Source organism: Martes martes, assembly GCF_963455335.1.
Source record: "Martes martes genome assembly, chromosome: 9".
In the NCBI taxonomy this organism is placed as follows: domain Eukaryota; kingdom Metazoa; phylum Chordata; class Mammalia; order Carnivora; family Mustelidae; genus Martes; species Martes martes.
In genome coordinates, this window is record NC_137896.1 from 13052487 (window position 1) to 13073592 (window position 21106).

A 21106-nucleotide genomic window follows, 5' to 3' on the forward strand; every position below is an offset into this window, starting at 1 on the left:
TGTGACCTAGTGGCTCAGAACCACCACTGCCGCCTGACACCTGCTGGCACACCTGGGCTCTGCCCTCCCTGCCCAGAACGTGTGTGACTGTGGGCACGTCGTGGGCCCATTTCCTGTCCGTGGGAGGTGGGGGTAACTCCAGCACCTGCCTCAAGCGACGACAAGTCAGTGAGCAGACACACGAGAGCACCTAGAGGGGTGCCAGGCTGGGGACACACACCGCCTGCGGGCTCGTCACTCTTATTCATAGCCTCACTCCTCTGGGGCCTCCCTGGCCACACCCAGCATCCCCCGTGCTGTCACCTGAAGGGAAGGCCAGGGGAGACATGGGGTGGGAGGCTGGCCTGGCGTTTTGCAGTTCCCCGCCCTCCCTCCTCTTAGCACCCAGACTGCCACTCGCCGGGCTTGTGTCTGGCGGGGACCCTGCCTGGGCTTGCAGACTTGCCCACTCTGGAGACGGTTCTTGAAAATACAGGCAGCCCGCCACCTGGCCCTGCTTTTCTTCTCTGTGGATCACCCTGACACCCCAGGCTTCAGGACAACGCGCTCCTGCATATTCTGGAAACTCTCCCCTTCTTTTAAGGAAAAAAGAAAAAAAAGGCCACACAAACACACAAAACCAATCAAAGCCATCACACCATGCAAGCCAACTGGGCCTTTAAAAAAATCACTGCCAAGTAGCTGTTTACAAGCTGAACAAATAATTACGCTGCCACAAGGAAGAAAAGTATTAATTAAAGCTATTCATTAAACCAGCCTCACTCTTCTGTGGGGTTTATCTCGTGGAAGTGTCAGCCAGAGGTTAGGGACGGATTAGCACACAATGGAGGGCTTTGCCAGTTAAATCTCCTCCTTGTGGTTTGCTTTTAATAATAAAGTTGTCATTAAAAGAAAGAATTTAATGATTTTAATTGGGTTTAATTACTTGGAAACTCCTGGAAAACAGATCAGCTTGTTTAAAAGAGGAGGACAAGAAAATGATGGTTGAAAAGAAAAAAAAATAGTTTGATTCACATGTTTAAACAGTGAAGTTAAAAAAAAAAAAAAAACCAACACCCAACAACTTGGCTTCTTTGGCAGTTTCACAGGAGAACACAGAAAAGAGAAAAAAATCTTCTTAGCTCAGCAAATGGGTCTATTTGTCCTAACGAGACCGTTACCAAAAAAACCGTAGGATAAATCCCTTCACCACTGAGTCACACAAGAGCCAAGCCGACTGCAAATGATAAAATCATATTCAAATCTAAAAGAACGAACAAAGATGTCTAAGCTGGTTCCTCTTTGGGAGTTTTAACCGACAACTCCGATTCTTCAATTCGCAGCCTTTGAACAATGTTCTTTCAGCTGGAGGTATCTGGCAGCTTTTAAAGCACTTTCCGAAGGTGTAAATTCAAAGGCAAGAAAAACCCCCCAAAAACAAAAAACCAGAAGTAAGCAGATCTGGATGTGGGGCAGAGGGCCCCGCTGTCCTGATTTGCCCACATTAAGGGATTTCCTGGGACTTTGGACTTGGAGTGCTAAGACCGGGAAAGTTCCAGACAGATCCCAGGATATGGTTACCTATGCCAAGGGAGTCACTGTCCAGGACCAAGGGCCGCTTGATGGCACAGGAGACCAGTGCATTTTTGGAAGTTCACATAAGTGCTTAGAACAGGGCCTGCCGCCCACCAAGTGCCCACTGCTTCCGGCCAGCACAGACACGCCCTCAACGCCGGGAGTCTTCGGCTTCTCCTTATTTGCCCGGATCACGCTACTCGGGCTTATCGTGCCCTGAGAGGACATACTTACACAATCAGCAATGTGCTTCTGAGGACTCGGTTCTTCAAAAGGCATTTATTTCTTCACTTATTGTTAGTTATTATGATATTTATTATTCATTTACCCTACAAAGACCGTTTGCTACATAGCAGGCTCTGTTCCAAGCACTTCCCATGTATTAACTCACTGAATCCTCCCCCAGGGATGCTGAGCTGTTACTGATACTACACCCATGCTGCAGAGGTGGAAACTGAGGCCCAGAGAGGCAAAATGACTTGACTGAGGTCATATGGCTAGGGAAGAGAGTAGGCTTTGAACTTGAGTGGTCTGGCTTAAGAGCCCAGGTTCTAGACCGGAGGCGAAATTTTCTAGAATAGGTGAACTTTTCTACAAATGGCCAGTATTTTAGGCTCTGTGGCCCAGATGGTCTTTGTCAGTACTCAGCTCTGCTGCTGCAGCACAAAAGCAGCCACAGGCAATATGTAAGTGGTTGAGCATGCCTGTGTTCTAATAAAACTTTATTAAAAAAGAAACAGGTGGCAGGCCAGCTTTGGCCCGTGAGAAGGATAGAGTTCGCCAACTCTTGTGGTCCAGCACTACGCTATACTGTCTCTTTGCTCTCTGACAGTGAATGTCCCTTGCTGCAGAGAGCCCACATTCTATTGGAGGGGGAGGGCCACGATAAATAAAAAACATTTCATTTCAGCTAGGGACAAGTGTTCTGAAGAAAATGAAACATGAAGATGAACATGAAACATTGAGATGAAGAAAATGAAACATGAAGAGAGAAACCGAGAGAGCCAGAGGATTAACTGCGTGTGGGTGTGTGTTTGGGGGAAGGCTACTAGAGTTGGGGTGGGCAGGCAAGCTCTCTCTGAGGCTCTAACACCGGGACAAAGACCCCAGTGAAACAAAGGAGCTGGCCGCAGGATGCTTATGTAGCAGGAACAGCAAGTGCAAAGGCCATGAGGCAGGAGCAAGCTCTGTATGTCGGAGAACAGAAAGAAGGCTGTGCAGTGAGTTCATTAAGTGGGAGTGGGAGGAGAGAGCCAGGTGGGATAATCAGGTGAGGCCCTCTGATCTATATCCAAAATTGATCACCTGGGCTGCCTTCATAGCACTATGCCATCCTATCCAACCAAAAAGCCAGGGAGGTAGGTATTGTTATTATACCCATTTCACGATGAAGGTCTGGGGCTCAGCGAATCCCCACCGTCCTAACAGATGGAACTCAGCTCCAGGATGGTCTGCTCCAATCCCATCCTTTCCTCCCCTGTCACTCAGCCCTAGAGGATGTGGGCTGCTTGGACCGTCATCTCTCAGCCCAGAGGTCTCTCTGTGTTGAGGATCAGGAACGTGAGGGGGTTTGGCACGAGTCGATACTGGCCTGGGTTCAGTCTGCAGAGAAGCGAAACAACTTACAAACACTGATGGTGTGTCATGGTATGATGAGCAGCGTCAAGGGTCCTATAACCCCCCTACCAGGGAACCTAAAGAATGGGAAAAGCATAGGGGAGAACTAACAATCATTTCAAGTAGCAAAATCAATTTCCTCTTAAGTGGTGTCAGAGTGCTCAGCATATTGTCGGTTGGACTCCCAGCATCTAAGAAGGGTTCTGAGAAGGAACTAGAGGTCACTGCATGTGGCTCATAGACATCCATCAGGACACAGGACTCCTCTTCCCTCACACTTCACCTTAGCTGACAAGGTACAGCATTGTTGAGAGCAACAGAAATTCATTCATCCATCCTTTCATTTATTCTACAAATATTTACTGAGTGTCTTTTATGCCAGGCACTGTTCCAGGCATTGGGATACATCAGCAAACAAAACAGTCATATAAATGAGTAAAGCAAGATTTGCAGTATGTCTGATGGCAGGGATGCTATGTATGGCCGCACAGGTTGTGCACTGCATAACTCCAGGGGGACCATTCACATAGACCACCATGAAAGTAGTGCCTCCTGGAGTTGAGCACTGCATATTCTGCACTTCTGCCAGATGATGGAAAACACTACAGGAAAAAAAAAATATGGCAAAGAATCTGTGTCATGTATGTGGGCTGTGTAGGAGGTGTGGCAATTTCACAGAATGGTTAAGGAGGTATTTGCTGAGACGGTGGCATTTCAGAAGATTTTTCAGGGGGAGAGGGAGGAAGCCATGTGGGAAGAGGAGCATCTCAGATAGAGGGAACCAAGTGTTCAAAGTTCCTGAGGTGGGAGTGTGTCTGGCAGGTTTGAGTACCACCAAGGAGGCCAGTGTGGCTGGGTCAGAGTGGGGGAGGAGAGGAGTGTAAGAAGAGGGCATAGAGGAAATGGACCAGTCTCCTTAGGGTCACATGTAAGGGCATGGACCCTGGTAACTGGCCAGATTACATTTCATCTTCAAACATTTAATGAACACCTATTACATGCTGGGTAAGATCATGCAGGCTCTTGGCTTCCGTGTGGCTTACAACATACATGTGGAAGGCAGTGTTTGCTGTTCTTGTCTGCATAGCATCCAGCCCACCTGCTAGTAATAGCATCGTAAGTGTTTTTCAAGGAGTCTGATTTTCAGCACATCCTATCTGTGTAGTTATGACGAAGCTGACCCTAACACCAGGGTGACTGGTTCCAGCCAGGTCAAGAAGAGCGTTGTCTAGGAGTTGGCCAGAACTACTGGGAAAGAGGTAGTCTCTATTTACTGGGGTTACTGAGCTGGCAGGATATTGGTCTTGTGCTGCTAGGGGGCCATTTTTGCCACCGCAAATGAAAGAAAACTGAGTTCTGCTGACATTGCTTGAGCCCCTGGATTCAGCCGCGCCTGAAGCCAATGAAGTCCTGAACGTTTTGGTTATAAAAGCCAATGAATTCACTTTTCTGCTTGTCAGCTTAAGTTGAGTTTCTGTTACTTATAACTGAATGGAAGTTGATTTGACAGCAATTATGGGCACATCATACATGCTGTGCTAGAAAGTGGGGATCTGAAGACACAGTCACTATCCCTGCACTTGAGAAGCTACAGTCTAGTTGGGGAGTCAGGCAAGTAAAGAGGCAATAAAACATCTAGTGATAAATGCTGTAAGAGGGGCAAGTGCAGGGTGCTAAGGGAGCACACAGGAAGGATGCCTAACCCAGGACAGTCAAGGAAAGCTTCCTGGAGGTGGAGACATCCAGGATAAGACCTGAAGGCTAAGTGAGAATTAGCTGGGCAAATGGGTGGCAAGTGAGAATAGCATTCCTGCTTGAGGGAACAGCATAGAAAAAGGTCCAGAGTTTCTTGATGCAACTGCAAAGCTGCAGCCTAAAATATAAACTTGAGAATCTCAGAGCTGAGGGGAGAAAGGATATAGAAGGGTCTGGAAGCCGGCCCACAGAATTTGGGCTTCATTCTGTACATGAGGCACCAAAGACAGCCAGACTGACAGAGACTAAGCAGCTCACACAAATAAACAGAATAATGGGCTGGGTGTAACAGGGCCTTACTGTCTGTCATTCTCTAACTCCTGCTACGAGAAATATTTAACTTTCCTCTTGACTCTTCCTAGAAAGACAACAGTGCAAGGGAAAGTAATGATGACTGATATCTGGCCCTCGGCAATGGGGAGTAGTGGGGACTGTGGCAATCTGGAGTCCACCAGCCCCACTGAGAGGGGCAGCTCCAGCCAAGTGATGCCATTTGGGACTGTGGGTGCCGCATGGCCAGACCTTCTGATTTTTTTAAGAGAACCCAGAAATCTGAATTTTTATGTGAAATCTCCCAATTTTATTTTTTAAAAAGATTATTTATTTATTTGAGAGAGAGTGTGTACATGCACACATGAGCAGGGGGAGAGGCAGAGGGAGGGGGAGAGAATCTCAAGCAGATTCCCTGCTGAGCGTGGGGTTTGATCTCACAACCTGAGCCAAAACCAATATATGGAGGCAAAATCAACGGAGTCACCCAGGGGCCCTGTGAAATCTCCCAATTTTAATGCTGGCAACTAATTTTAAAAATGCAACAAAAAATATGGTTGTGCGTCACTTGTGGCCAGTGGACCCCTTTCCTTCCCCCCAGCATGATGTCTGGCATAGGGAAGAACTAGGTTGGAGTGAAGGTCTGAACGCTGGCCCAAGAACTTGGGGACCTTGTGATTGGCTGTCGTGTGCTCTGGTGGCCTTGGCACTCAGAATGGCCTTTGGAGCTCTTGGGTCTGACTGCTTCTCTGACCCTTACTAGCTTGGCGTTCTGGGGCAGTGTCCTTCTGGGTAGAATGGGGATCACCCCATCTGCCTTTGTGGATTTGTCTTGAGGACCAAGGGGATGACTCGTGACCCAGTATCACGTACATGGGGGGAGGGATTCTATCCCTATACTTGAAGGCTCCTGGGATGGTTATATGCTACAAACTGAAAGTCACCATAAAAGTAAATACTTTTTTTTTTTTTTTTTTTTTTTTAGCTTTTACACACATAAATTTGACAACAAACGAAATGAACCAATTCCTCGAAAACCACAAACTCCCAAAACTCACCCAGGGTGAACTAGCAGCAAGCATTAAAGGGATCGAAGTCACAGTTAAAAACCTCCTGGAGAACAGAACCTCCAGGTCCAGATGGTTTCACTGGAGAATTCTACCAAACAGTTCAAGAAGAATTAGCACCAATTCTCCACAGTCTCTTCCAGAAAACAGAAGACGGTGCCTCCCAACTCATTTTATGAGGTCAGTGTTACCTTGACCCCAAAACCCGATGAAGGAATTATTTAAAAAACAAAAAACAAAAAACAAAACCAACTCCTCAACTGGTCTTTTGAGGTCCATGGGGCAGGAATATTATTCTGATTTTACAGATGAACAAACCCCTCTCATTCCTACATATTTTCATCAGCTCAAAAGAAAACCCCATACCCACAAGGCTGTTGCTCCCTGTCCCTCCAACCCCCCCCCCCCAGGCCCTGGTAACCCCCTGCCTGTGTTCTGTCAGTATGGATTTACAGATTCTGGATGTTTTGTAGAAATGGAACCACACGACGCATGACGTTTGCATTGGGCTTCTTATACGTAGTGCAACGTTTTTAGGGTCTGTCCATCTCGTAGCACAGATCAGCACACCATGCATTTTTATGGCTGAAAAACATTCTATTGTACGAACAAACATCCCAAGATGTGTTTACCTATTCATCTGTTGATGGACATTTCCAAAGAAATCCTACAACTTGCATATTTCTACTTTGAACTAGGCCCCGTGGGGGGACTTGGGTCAGAGCTTTCCCCCTCGGCCGTCAGAAGGACCTATAAGTTTACTCATTCAGAGGAAGTGGAGGAAGCAGGCAGGGTGGGGGGAACCTCCTAATTCCCTGTCAAAGTCAACCCCCAAAACAACCGCGCTGACACCTTCCTGCCATTCACCGAGTGACACCTTCATCCCTAGAGGCTCACAGCAATTCCAGCGATCTTGGAACAGCTCAAGAGCCCTATTGTCAGAAAATAAGTACCATAAAAAGTGCAGGTGGGGCGAGGGGGAAGGCTGCTTCTCAACCTGCTAGTTAAGCATAAGGGAAAATTGTTCCCATTATTTAGGTTCACAGGGTGCCTGGGATATTTTTTCATGCCTTATCATTGTGAGGACCAACCCCTATATTTACAGAAGACAAAGAGCTCCTCACTCGAGCCCAACCGACAATCTGTTGTAGGTTTTGCATAGATTTAAACCCCCTTATTATTATTACTTTTTTTTTTTTTCAGATCCCCTTCAGCATTCACGGAAAGGTAGAACTAAAGAAGGGAACAACAAAACAAAACAAAAAGTTGGCGAAAGAAGTCTTGGGAAGCGGTCGGCATCTGCTAAATTTGTGGGCGGAAAATCAGGGGTCTTAACCAGCTTGAAAAGCCGCAACCTAAGTTGATTCTGCAAGGAAATGGTCCCTCTCCAAGCAGCAGAGAGCACAGGGCTTCAAAGAAAGTCCCTGCTAATGAGCACTTTTCTGACAACCCCAAACCATCTCTAAAATATATTTTATGTTGGAAATAATCCTTTAATGCCCCAAAATACATAAGCAGAGGGACTTGGCATGGAGACCCACTTGCTCAGGGAAGCGCTATTACAGGGGATTAACTCTACAAAGGGTACTACCCCCTGCCCATGGCCCCTCCAACTGTCATTCACCTCTAGGACATCCTTCAAAGCGTTTCCAACCTCTTCCTCACCCACCCCCGCCAGAATGACAACCACAGACGCTTGCTTGCTTCTGGCCCTAATGGATGGAATGGAGCTGCCCGCAAAGTCGCCATCCCCGGTCCCACAAAGAAAATAATCACCGCTCTCTCGAAGGCCAATCTAAGCCCTCATTTCTTTATTAGCCACAAAGACTAAATACCTTTCACTTAACTGAAAAGAGAGCTGGAGGGGGAAAAACAAAGATTTAAATACAAGGTTTAACCCCCAGTGGGGGAAAGAAATCTCCGACTTCCTCAGAAAATCCTTTCCAAATTGTATTCATCTTGACTTAATCCACATCTACCGAGTGAATTAGGCAGTATTTATTTTGAAAATCTATTTTATAGAGTTCCAAGGACTCTGTTTTCCTTGGGCAGGGCTGACTGCCTTTCAGAGCTGGAGGCCGCTGCGAGGGCCCCGCCAGGACTTTAAACTTCCAAGGTGCTAGCCTCACATGGCTAACACAGAGTCAATAAACACAGCTGAGCCCGGAGAAATTGGAAGGTTTTCTCATTAAAGAAATAAAATAAACAGATGTCCTTAAGCACTTTGGCTTGTGTTTGTCAAAGGATGGAAAGCGCTGGATGTCTGAGCAGCAGAAGCGAATTGGAGCTTCGTCTCAAGGTAGACGGGGTAAAAAGAAAGAGAAGGAAAGAATCCGCGGGCCTCTGAATTAACTAATAGTCCTCCAGGGAGGGCACTTTTGATTTGAACCGTAGCAACTTCTACAAATAGTTTTTAACTGCTGGGTCATAAAACCGGGGTTTTTTATTTCTTCTCAGTCTGTAAAGCGGTAACGGACAGGCTCAGCCATGTATCGCCGACTGGATCTGATTGAATCCTGATGGCACCGCGCTAGGTATTGGATTCCGGAATCCGAGCCGGAATCACGTAATGACACCCTCTGAGGAGTGGGGGAGGGCTGTGGCCGGTCGGAAGGGGCAGAGGAGCCGCGGTGGGGGGGAGGCTATGGGCCTAGAGCCCAGATCTGGCCAGGCTCGCTCTACCCAGCCTCTTCCAGACGCACAAAGACGCTGGCGGGCGGGCCGGATCTTTGAGAAAAGTTGTCACTAAGTGAGTTCATGGCTTATGTCTTGCGGCACAGACTGATGTGTGAAGGAATCACCTGCGAGTCAAGTTTACACGTCCATTCTGGTTCAGCACATCTGGAACCCGAGACTGTGCATTTCTAACAGCTCCCTGCCGATGGCGGGCCCCGGACCACACTTCACGTTGCCGGGACGGCTTAAGGGACAACAGGGTTCTGCTGATGAGGACTTCCCGTTCCTGAAATCGGGAGGAAGTATGAACACTCGGACCTCCTTGGAATCTTAGTCTGTCTCCCCAGAAGCAGCCCCTGATCCTGGGATGCTGGTGCGAGCAGTTTAGCTGGGAAGAGACCCTAGAAGCATGGGCGGCACAGTAGAGAAGTGGGGGCCGGGGAAGGAAGTCAACACCCAGGTGGGTCGGTGAGTGGGTCACTGCTGTGTGTAACTGGGGACGTCTGGGAGACTGCGAAGAACCCCCCAGAGTGTCACAGGTCCTGGCAGAGGGAAGCCAGCATGCCCACAGGAATGGGGAGGGCTACGGGGACAGGGCAGGGCGTTCACAGGGCCGCTGGAATGAAAATTCCGTCCTCGCCACCTCATGATGATGCTGGCGATGTGACACTATCGCCAGGTAATCCCAGCAAGAGAGGAACCACAGCAGAAGGCGCTGTGACAAGCTCTGTGGGGGTCTGAGCCGTCGGGAGGGGGTTTAGACCTCGTCAGGAAGGGCAGAGAGCCCTGGGTGCGGACCCTAGGTGGGGAGCCCTGCTTCCCTTCCAGCTGCTGGAGGAGGGGGAGCTGGAGCAGGTGGCAGGGGTTTACATACTCTGAGTGAACAGACCCCCAGCCATGACAGCATGCCTGGACAGATGCTCATGAGGCAGGAGACGGCCTGCGCTTCTGAGAGGATGTTAAAGGCACAGTTTAGGATGAACGGACGAAGCTTCGAGGCCCCTGGAGGGAACCAGGGGCCAGTAACCTCTGCCCCCACACATCCTACACACTCTGGGAATGACCTGGCATGGGTGGGTCACAAAGGTAAGTGTCTCCTGGGACAAAGGAGGCGCCATCCACGAGGGGAAGAGCTCCACAGTCCACTGCCCAGTGAGGGGGCTGAGGGGCACCTGAGGGCATATATCCTGTCAGAGGTCCCTGCTCTTTGAAAGTTCAGGCTTGCTGTTGCCAGACCCCTCCAGTTTTCAAGAGACATGAGACATCCAGATTTTTATGTAAAATATCCAGATTTAAAAATACTGCCAAGGTGCACAAGTGGCTCAGTTGATTAAGCTCTGGACTCTCGGTTTTGGCTCAGATCATGATCTCAGGGTCATGGGATTGGCCCCGTGTTGGGCTCTGTGCTGGACATGGAGCCCGCTTAGGATTCTTTCTCACCCTCTCCCTCTGCCCCTCTCCCCGCACACGTGTGCTCTCTCTCTCTCTCAAAAAAAAAAACAAAAACAAAAACAAACAAACAAAAAAAGGAGATATAGGGTGCCTGGGTGGCTCCGCCGTTTAAGCACCTGCCTTCAGCTCAGGTCATAATCCCAGGGCCCTGGGGTCGAGTCCCGCGCAGGGAGCCCACTTCTCCCTCTCCCCTTGCTCCTCCCCCCTGCTCATGGTCTCTCTCTCTCTCTCTCCATCAAATAAAAAAATAAATAAAATCTTTTTAAAAAAAAGAGATATAAAAAAATACCAGCAATGAATTGAGAGCTTCAAGAAATGCCAGGGGGCCAGAATAAACCTGTCTTTGGGCCCCATTTGGCCCTACATTGTCGGTTTGAAACCTTGAATCTTTTCGGATTCAGCAAGGCATGGCCCCCTAAAGGCGCCACGTGGACAGAAACCCTGGATAGGACTCTGCTCAGGCAGGCATCAAGGGTCACCTGGCTCCAGCCCAGGTCCCCCACCTGCCAAAATGTCCCTGGCCACTAGCCTGCCTAGATGGGCCCCTTGCACAATACTCCATGGCCTTCGCTGAGCCCCTGCTGTGGGCCAAGCTCTGGGTGAGGCCAGGCCAGGCTGGCACCTAGCATCTTGGCCCCAGAGAGATGCTGACAAGCCCCTGTCCTGTCATGTGTGTGGACATCTGTTCCCTCGAGGGTAGGCGCCCTGGAATCTCACTTCTGCAGTGCTCGCAATCGCTCGCCCTTAAAAACTCCCTGCCTGCAAGCTATTTATTTATTTGTTTATTCAACAAATATTTGTCAAGCAGATGTACCGGGCACTGCTGGGTGCCAGGGGATGAAGCTATGAACACATCAGATCCAGTCCGTGCGTCCTTGGAGTTCATGGTCATGTAGAAGAGTTCACCCTAGCGGCTTTTCATTTTTACCCTGAGAACATTCACATGGATCGCCAGGGGTGCCGTTCAGATGCGTGGTTGGGAGCAGTGCGCTGCACCCTGGCTTTCATCCCGTCCAAGCCGGGCGACTACGGCTGAATCCCCCCACCAATCTGAGCATCAGTTTCTCCAGAAATGGTTGTAAGAGGAGCAGCCATGCCTTACAGGCTTGTGGTGGGGATTCAGTGAGACAGAACGTGCCAAAAAATTCGAGAGTCCCTGAAGGTTGCTTGTCACAGCGTGGTCTGTGTGGGTGGGTAGGTGGGGCAGCCTGGGTGTTCTCCTCATGGGGAAGGCAGAGAAGGTTAATGTGGAATTCTGGGCAGTGGTTAGGGGCAGGATTTCTCAACTGCAGCTCTATGGATGTTTGGGGTCAGATCAATCTCTGCGGGGCGGGGGGCCGCCTGTGCATTGCGGGATGTTTCCCCAGCATCCCTGGCCTCCAGCCACTAGATGCCAGGAGCACCCCTCTAAGTTGTGAAAACCCAAAATGGCTGTGGCATTGCCAAATGTCCCTTGGGGGCCAGGTCACCTCCAGATGAGAGCCACTGAGTCAGAACACTGCTGTTGGCTGTATGGTGACGTGGAAGGATCCAAACCACAGAGCAGAAGGAAAGAAGTGAGAAACATGGGGTATGTAAACAGCGCTGTTTACAGATGTGACAAAAATGTACGTGAAAAATCCCAGTACATATGTCGCAGGAAGACAAACAGAATCTACCACATTGAAACAAGGGGAGAGGAGGAGGAAGATCCAAATGGGCCTAAAGGGAAACACACGTTGTACCCCCGTGAAACAAGAGATGGGCTTTGCGTGCACAAAGAGTATGAATAACTCAGCGTCTGCATGTGAGGTCCAACTTAAAAAATAATAGTGCTCACAGCAGAGTACTTGGCACAGAGTGCACTGTGCAAAAATAGGAGAATTTGTTCAAGAGGAATTTGCTAGTTGGCAATAGGGGGTGAATAGGTCAGGTCTCTTCAGAGGAAGACCCTAGACAGAAAATAGGACATCTCTGTAGCCCAGTGCAGGAGAATGAGGAATTGTGTTGGGTTCTTCATCTGTGGTTGGTTCCTCTTCCAAAATATATCCAGGTTGCCACACTTCTCACCGCTCCACCTCTCCCACCCTGGTCCAAACAACCATCGTCTTTCAGCTGAACTGTTGCAGTAGCCTGCTCACTGGTCTCCCTGCTTCCACCCTTGCTCCCCTGTGCTCTACTCTCCCCAGGGGAGCAGCCAGAGGGATTCTTTAGAAATGGAACTCAGACCCTGTCCTTCTTCTCCTCCCAGCCTCCATGGCTCTCACTTCAGAGGAAAAGCCTGGTGCATTATTATTCTCATCCTTGCTTCCTCTGCTCCAACTTCCTTGTTGTCCCTAAAACTCACCAGGCAAACTTCTGCCTCAGGGCCTTAGCACTTGCTGTTCCCTCTGCTCTTCCACCAGATATTTATCTGTTCCTTTGCTTCCTTTAAGCCTTTTTTTTTTTTTTTTAAAGATTTTGTTCATTTATTTGGGAGAGAGAGAGCATGATTGGTCAGGAGGGGCAGAGGAAGAGGGGGAAGCAGACTCCCTGCTGAGCAGGGAGCCTGACGGGGAGCTCAATCCCAGGGCCCTGAGATCATGACCTGAGCTGAAGGCAGATGTTGAACTGACTGAGCCACCCGGCACCCCCCTTCAAGTCTTTATTCAACATTCAGCTTCTCCATGAGGCCTCTTCTAAATTTAATTTCAATCTCTCTCCTCTGAAATACTTGAAATACTTCTAAGAACACCATCCACAAAGTGAAAAGACAACCCACTGAATGGGGAAAACATATCTGCAAATCACATATCTACCATGGCAAAATGTTGCAAATCGTGTATGTGTGTGTGTGTGTGTGTGTATATATATGTCATATAATTATACATATCATATATAATCATATATTTATAAATTATACATCTCTAAAATAAATGTATATATCCAGAATATATGAAAAACTGGATATATATATACATATATATATCCAGAATATAAAAAAATCTCTTAAAAGCCAATAAGAAAAAGACATAAACCAATTGAGAAGTGGGCAAAGGATTTGAATAGCTATTTCTCTAAAGAGGAGACTACAAGTGGCGAATAAGCACAGGAAAACATCATTGGTCAACGTAATTAGTCATTAAGGCCATATGAATCAAAACCACCGGGAGATGCCACTGCACACAGATCGGGAGGACTGTAACTGAAAAGACATGCACAAGTGTTGGTGGAGAAATTGGACAATTGCACAAGGTGGAGAAATTGGAACCTTACGCACTGCTTAGAGGATCATGACATGGGGAAACAACTCTGAAAAACAGCCCAGCAGTTGGTCAAAATGTTAAGCCTAGCGTTCCTATAGGACCCAGCAATTCCACTCCTGGGTATATACCTAAGAGAACTGAAGACATAGGTCCCTGAAAAAGCTTGTCCTCAGGTGCTTGCAGCAGCATTTTTCATAAAAGCCCCAAACCCAGCTGTCCCTCAACTCATGAAGGGACAGACAAAATGCAGTACAGTCCGTACAAGGGAGAATCACACAGTGATGAGAAGGGATGGTGTCCTGGTACCCACTACGGCATGGACGGATCTCGAAAACAGGATGCTAAGTGAAAGACGCTGGTCACAAAAGACCACGTACTGTAGAACTTATTTGATAAGAACTGTCTAGAAAAGGCAAATCAATGGAGACCAAAAGTAGAGGAGTAGTGACCAGGGACTGGGGGAAACAGGGAGTGACCGCTGAGGGACACGGGGTTTCTTTTTGGGGTGATGACAATGTTCTAAAGTTCGATGGTGGTGATGGTTGCACAACTCTCGAGATCCTAAAAACCAGTGATTTGTACAGGCTGAAATGTCCAGGTAGAGCACATGGATTCTCTCTCCAGAAAGCTGTTATTAAAAAGACACACATCACTGGTCCTGGAGTTGAGTTTCCAACTGGTGCTGAGCTGCCTGGAAGGCAAGGCAAAAGGGGAGGAGTCAGGGCCGACCTACTGTGAACCCCGGGGCGGGGGCACAGCCGATGAATCCCTCTTAGAGTCCTTTCCCGGCCACAGGGAAAGAAAGACTCCTGACCACCTTGCATTTGCCTGATCCAGGATGGAAAAAATGGAGTTCAGGGACTGCTGGGAGTGAGGTGGGAGGAGGAGAGGTTAGGGAAGAGGCGGTGACTGCTGGCTTCTCCAGCTCTCCAGGGATTCTCTAATGGATCCACAAGATGAGGGAGGTACAGCTACCAAAGGGGGATGCTCTGGCTCTGAGCATTGGGTAGGAAGAGATGGAAAGGAAATGGAGAAATGACAGCCTCGAGCAGCACATGCCTCTGATTGGGAACAGGAAGAGAGCCCAGTTTCTGTTTGAAAATTCAAACACTCTGTTTTGAATCATTCCTTAATCATTTTAGCTCTGTCGGTCTTGTTTCCCTAAGTAAACAGCAAGTTACCCCTTTGGCTGGGACCTCATTTGGTATGATTCCTGCTTTCTATACAGTGCTCAATGCAGTGGCCACAAGCAAAGAGCCATGGGGCCTTGGCATGGATGTATATAGGGTGTCTCGCCCTTCAGAACCCATTCTGGAACTCCATGGTCCTCACCCTCTTCTAGAAAGAGCATTTTAATTTCCTTTGGGAAACATTCCTAGCCCATTCTGTGCATTTAGTTGGGATGGAGCTGACCTGTTCCTCTACTCTCTCTGGGCATTGGCTCCTGATCTAGCCTGGCTAATCAGAGCCACAGAGGTTGGGCCAATGAGATTCAAGCCTGGGAGCTGTGCTTGAATTCCAGGAAGTAGGTCTTCTTTCTCAGTTGGGATTGCTGACAGGGAGTTACTATATGAAGGAAGTCGGCTGAGGGATACAGAAAGACCAAGCCCTGAGAACACTGCTGGTGCTTCTGGATCCAGCCCAACCTGAATTCCAGTTACCTCTGAGTTGTTCAATTACTGTGATCCAATAAATATCGTTATAGCTTAAACACTCCATGCTTCAAATGGACTCCTGCTTGATACCAGCTTTTAATAATGAGCTTCACATAGCTATAGCTCCTAGAAAAAGTGCAAAGAGAAAGAGCTGTGGGCCAAAAGTCAAGGCCATGAATTTTAGTTCTAAGGAGGGCATGTATTGCATGAAGCACTGGTGTTATATGCAAACAATGAATCATGGAACACTACATCAAAAAATAATGATGTACTATATGGTGACTAACATAACACAATAAAATAAAACAAAAGGGGCACCTGGGTGGCTCAGTGGGTTAAAGCCTCTGCCTTCGGCTCAGGTCATGATCCCAGGGTCCTGGGATCGAGCCCCGTATCGGGCTCTCTGCTCGGCAGGGAGCCTGCCTCCCCGCCTCTCTCTGCCTGCCTCTCTGCCTACATGTGATCTCTGTCAAACAGATAAAATAAAATAAAATAAAATAAAATAAAATAAAATAAAATAAAACAAAATGAATACCCTGACTATATCATCTCCCTGTGCCTTAGTTACTCTGTCTGCAAAATGGGGGCCACACTCTTATTCCTCTGGGTGCTCGATACTTCTCTGACTTCCACGTATATTGCTGTAGCCAAGATTTCTCTTTGGAGCTTTAGACCCTCAAATATGATTGCCCTCTGGGATCTTTTTCCTCAACATTTTCCTCTTTCATTGTTCTTCCCCTTTTTAGATGTAGATGGAACTTTGTGCTAGGAAACGCTAGCTGTCCTCCGATATCCACTCTTTCTTTCTCCCTCCAGAATAATAGAATTCCTGAATGTCAAAGGGGCATGTGACTGGACTACATTTCCCAGACTCCCTTGCAGCTACATGCAGCCACATGATCAAGTTTCAGCCAATGGGATGTGAACAGAAATGCTATATACAGATTCTGAGTCTGGCCCTTAACAGAGCGGGGGACAAATAAAAATAAAGTAAGATAAAGAAGGGTTAATTCTCTTTTTCCTGTTCCCCCTTCCCACTGACTGGAATATACACATGGGGGTCAGCTAGGTTTTATCTTGCCAGTGAGGGTGATGTCCTGGGATGGCAGAGGACAAGTAGGGCCTCAGTGCCTTGTGCTGTGTAGCAGCCCTACCAGCTTGAGCTGCTGACACTTGCACTGTTACGAGGAAGAAATAAATGGTCTTGTATAAGCCATGGTTATTTTGGGTCTCTCTCGAGGTGCCTGGCTTTTGCAAATTAAAAAAAAAAATGCACCCCATTCCTCACCTAGGGGAGAGCTAGAGGAGGGAGCGGTGAATTCTAGAATTGGAGTGAATATGGCACAGGGGACTTGGATGCTCCAAGAGCTTCTCATCTCAGTTTTCCCTGGGCATCCTGGGGGCTCCGGGGGAGGCAAGCGAGCCTGAAATATGACTCTCATTCTCTCCTGGGTGATCTTACTCTCTCTGGGCCTCAGTTTCTCCTTCCGTACTATGGAGACTATTTGGGCATGGTGGTCTCCTAGGTCATTCCAACTGTGACCTTCTGTGGTTCTGAAATTCTAGGACAGTTGGAACTCAGATGCCAGTGGGGCCAGGATGCTCCCATAAGTGGGTTAAACAGGCTAATGGGGGGCTGTGGTTGGGCTGCAGAGTGGACCCCCCCGCCCCGCCCCGAGGCCAGTCACTACTCAGCTCCCGTTGATTGCTGCCACATGAGAATGTAGGATTGCCAGATTTTCTAATTTTTCAAGAAGAGCTGGAAATCTGGATTGTTTTGGTCTCTGCAATCTCCTGATTTTTAAATGTTGGCGACAAATTCACATTTTTTCAAACACTCTAGGGGCCAAACAAAAATGTCTGCAGGCTGAATTTGGTTGTTGGCCACCAGCTAGGCATTTTTTGTTTTGATACTATTTTCCTTCCTTCCTTCCTTCAACAAATATTTATTTGAAGCTTTCTAAGTGGGGGGTACTGTTCTATGCACTGGGAATAAAGCAATGAACAAAACAGGGCAAAAAATGTGCCTGTCATCATGTAGCTTTCATTCCAGCGGATCGTCCTGACTTACTCATGCAACAAATATTCATTGAGCAATTCTGGCCCAGGCACCGTTTGGCTGGGTAGGTAAAAAAGTGTTCACAGCCCCTGCCCTCATGGTACGTATAGCCTAGAAGGGAGATAGACGGTGAGTGCATAATAGAGATGAAAAACACAGTAATAGCGAGAGTTGCAATTTAGATAAAGGGGAGTGGTTAGCTAAGTGCTCTTGAAGGAAGCTACATTTAAAATGGGAACTGAAAGTAAGATTTCATCTAGTAAAAGAACATGCTAGAACATTCTAGATTACAGCAGAGGCTTCCGGTGTGCCCGTTTCCCATATCCCCTCAGCTGTGTCCCTTACTGTACACGCAGAGGTTTTCAGTTGTGAGCACTGTGCTCTATGGCATTCTTGGGGCAGGCCAGAAGTGCAGGGAGGTAACAATCCAGCAGAAGCCCTCAGCCTATGATGGAACAGATATCCCAGCAACCTCACTCGTTGGTGGTCCACTCGGAGGTGTGTCCTACAGAATCTCCCAAGGGCCCCAGGGACCTGCAGTGGTTAACTCTTTGTGCAACGTGTATTGGCCGCCTCCCCTCCCCCATCTCACTTTCCCACTCTACACCTGGTGCGTCCTGGGAGAAACCCAGCAGAGATGCGAGAGAATGTGGCCAGCTTTGAGGACAGAAAGTAACTTAGGATGAGTAGCGGGAAACGGGGCTGCAGAGGGACGCAGGAGTTAGCCCATGAAGGGCCTTGGGAGGCTGGGATTAGCGTTTGTCCACGGGGAAGCCAGTGACCATTTTCCAGCAGGGAAGTGACATGACTCCCCTGGGCCTGGGCTGTGGGATGAGCCCTCTGTAGGCAGCTGTAAAGGGCAAGGTCCACAGCTGGCGGTAGAGGTAGCTCGGATTAGGTGGTTGTATTAGGGTTGGAGAGAGGATCACGTGGCACGGGCTAGAAAGGCTCTCTGGGCTTTGTCCCTGTCTTGAGGATGCCCAAAGTTCGGTTTCAGGAATGGTGGTGACACAGACACGAAGACCATCCCCGAGATTACACAGCCTTGCACAATCCCCGAGAGCCCAGCTGTTGCACACAGCTGTAGGACCTCAGAGTGGGCTACCTCTAAAGGCAAGAAGGGGGAAGGCAAGCTTTTTTAGGGGGTAGGGGGCTTTACCGGGGTGGTTAGAAAAGCCCTAAGACACCCAGACTAGCAGGTAACTCACTACTGCAGCCCCTTTGGGATGGCCCCACTTTTTGCAGTGGCTGCCAAGTCCACTCTGGTCTTTTGAGCAGCTCTGGACTCTGCCATCCTTTACCGAAGCTGTGCTCTGTCCAAGATCGCACGCCGGATTTCCCGCAGGCACTGCTAGACATATTAATGGCGTCTCTACGTGGCAAGAGATTTCTGCACCACCGACACCATTTTTATATTCTTTACAACATAATGGCAGATGATAAATCTATCTTGCTAATTACACATCCAGCTTGTTATAACCCCCATAAAAAACACGAGCAGCTGGAAAAGCCATGAGGTGATGTCAAATCATATTTCTGGTCTCTAAACAGAAACAGAAATATTTTCCAGGCGCTGGTGAGTCTCATGGTTCCTACCCATGCGTGGAAGCAGTTGCCAACAGGTCGCTCGCCTCGGAGATGACAGCTTGCCTGTTCTCTAAAGCTCTGCCTTGCCACCCCCACCTGTCTCCCCGAAGAGACGGCCCCCACATGTGGTTTGCTGGGAAGCCAACGGGCGGCGAATGCAGAGAACCGGCAGGCTGTGGGTGTGAGCAGCTGGGTTCACTTTTGCTTTATGAAGGTGGTTTCAGGGATTCTTCCATTCACCACCGCTCAGCCGATAACATTTGCCCAAAATCCTAACTGGAGGGTTCCGTGACATACTTTGTCCACAGTACGTTTGCAAAACTGTTGCAAAGGTCCATGCTGGAACGGACAAGATGCCTCCCCCTCGTCTCAGAAAAACGGAAGGAAAATGGAATTCATCTGCCGGAGACACTAAGATAAACAACAGGGAACTAGAAAAATACTTCACCTCGTTTTTTTAGCTAAGATTACTGTTTTTGGCTGCCATGTATCCTCGCCCTCTTAGGAGGGAGACAGCCGAAGACTCTGAACTTATATCCCATCAAGTGAACGGTGAACACTTCATGTGTTGGAAGGAAGGCATGGGGGACGACAGAAGGGGAAGCTAATTAAATTTTCACATGTTGAGGGAACATTCCATAGGAGCTCTCAAACCCAGACTGACCTAGAGGGGCAGCTTTTGTTGGAGAAGCCGCCTCAATAAACTGCCCCCACAATTCCCAGGACAAACCAGCTGGACAGACCGTCATGTTGGAAAAAAAAAAAAAAACCCAAAAAACAAACAAAAAAAGAGACAGAGAGAGAAGAGACAAAATGGATTCTTACCTTCCCGTATCTGGATGCGAAAGTCCCGGTGAGTAAGGAGTGAAAAATAATTATCGTCTCATCCAAATCCCACACGAACACACGCTGTGATGAAAGAAAGGAAGAGAATGGAGACAAATGGACTCACTTGCTTCTGACTTAATGTCTGCAGAAATTAATTCCCCGGGAGGAGAAAGAAATCTTGAAAAACATTATCTTTAAGTTATAAAACATGTGACTCACTGATGTGTCACTGGGTCCCCATCCAACCTTAGCCGTGTAAAGTGTATTCTGATGGCCAATTTTGGGCTCCTATCAACCCAGAGATGCCAGAACCAAGAAGCCTGTTCTTGCCTTCCACATAAAAGCTCAAAAATGGAGGAGCTCAGGCCAAAAACAACAATAAAAATCATATAACTCATTTGAAAAAATGAAGTACTACCTTTTTTGCATTCACCGCTCACCGTAAGCCCAACGACTTCTCAATACTCCTGTTTTTCAGTAATTCTAGTGTTTACCTCCGTAACAGATTTATGCCTTCTTCACTTACCAGTTTGCCAACTTTAGATAATAGCTCTTGACGGAGTAATGCAAACGATGAGAGTTTAGCTCATTTCTCTAGGACTTGACATTTTTCACATATGTGAGCCCCGCTAGTTCCGAGACCATTCACTCTGGACACTCTCCCCAGCTGAAACAGTGAGTCCGCCATGGAAGACTCTGGCTGTTGGTGACCCCATCCCCTCCCCAACCTCCTCCTCACTCTCATCTGAGCAGCATTAGCCTTCCTTTCCCACCGCCAAAGAGGATAGACCACATTTCCTTTCAGGGCTGTACTTCAAGCTTCTGTGCTCCGTCTAGATGTTGGCTTTCAAAGTTGGTGACCAGTAACGAGCGCCCACATCTTGTGATTACGTTTCACTGCAGAGGCAAGGAAACTGATGGGATTTCGCTTCCTTCTCTGCGTATCCAGTGTCCTAACCCCAGAGCCACTTTCAGGAGACTGTTCCTCCCACTAAGGTCACGTCCTTTCCTGTGCTCCTTCTCAATTAAAATCATGCCATATCCCGGTTTGTTCACATAGGAGCCATGCCTGTCTGGACTAACATTTTGTTTTTGCTAGAGTTTATTAACTGATTTAATTCTTTTCTTGTTTCCAAGGATGTGTCTTTTATTAGAATCTTAAATTCGGCCACACCCTCTGTATCAAAGATGTTCCTCCTCAGTGACAGAATGTTCCAGTGTGGACTGGATCATCTTCAGGCTTGCTGCAGAGCTAGTAGCATCTTGAGACGTCCTTTTACTGCATTTCCAGATGAGATCCACTGTTTCCTGGATCCCAAGGCTCTCTCTTGGTCTTCTTATCTTTCTTTCTTTTTTTTTAAG

General features: G+C 48.0%; 1 protein-coding gene across 1 annotated transcript in view; it reads right to left on the reverse strand.

Moving 5' to 3' along the window:
• The window catches only part of EYA2 (EYA transcriptional coactivator and phosphatase 2), an 80236-nt gene extending 60417 nt beyond the window's left edge, over window positions 1-19819 (reverse strand). Inside the window, exon 1 of the mRNA XM_080814476.1 lies at window positions 19742-19819. The gene's annotated coding sequence lies outside the window, so the exon portion shown is untranslated. The remainder of the gene's footprint in view (window positions 1-19741) is intronic.
• Between the last annotated feature and the right edge of the window lie 1287 nt (window positions 19820-21106).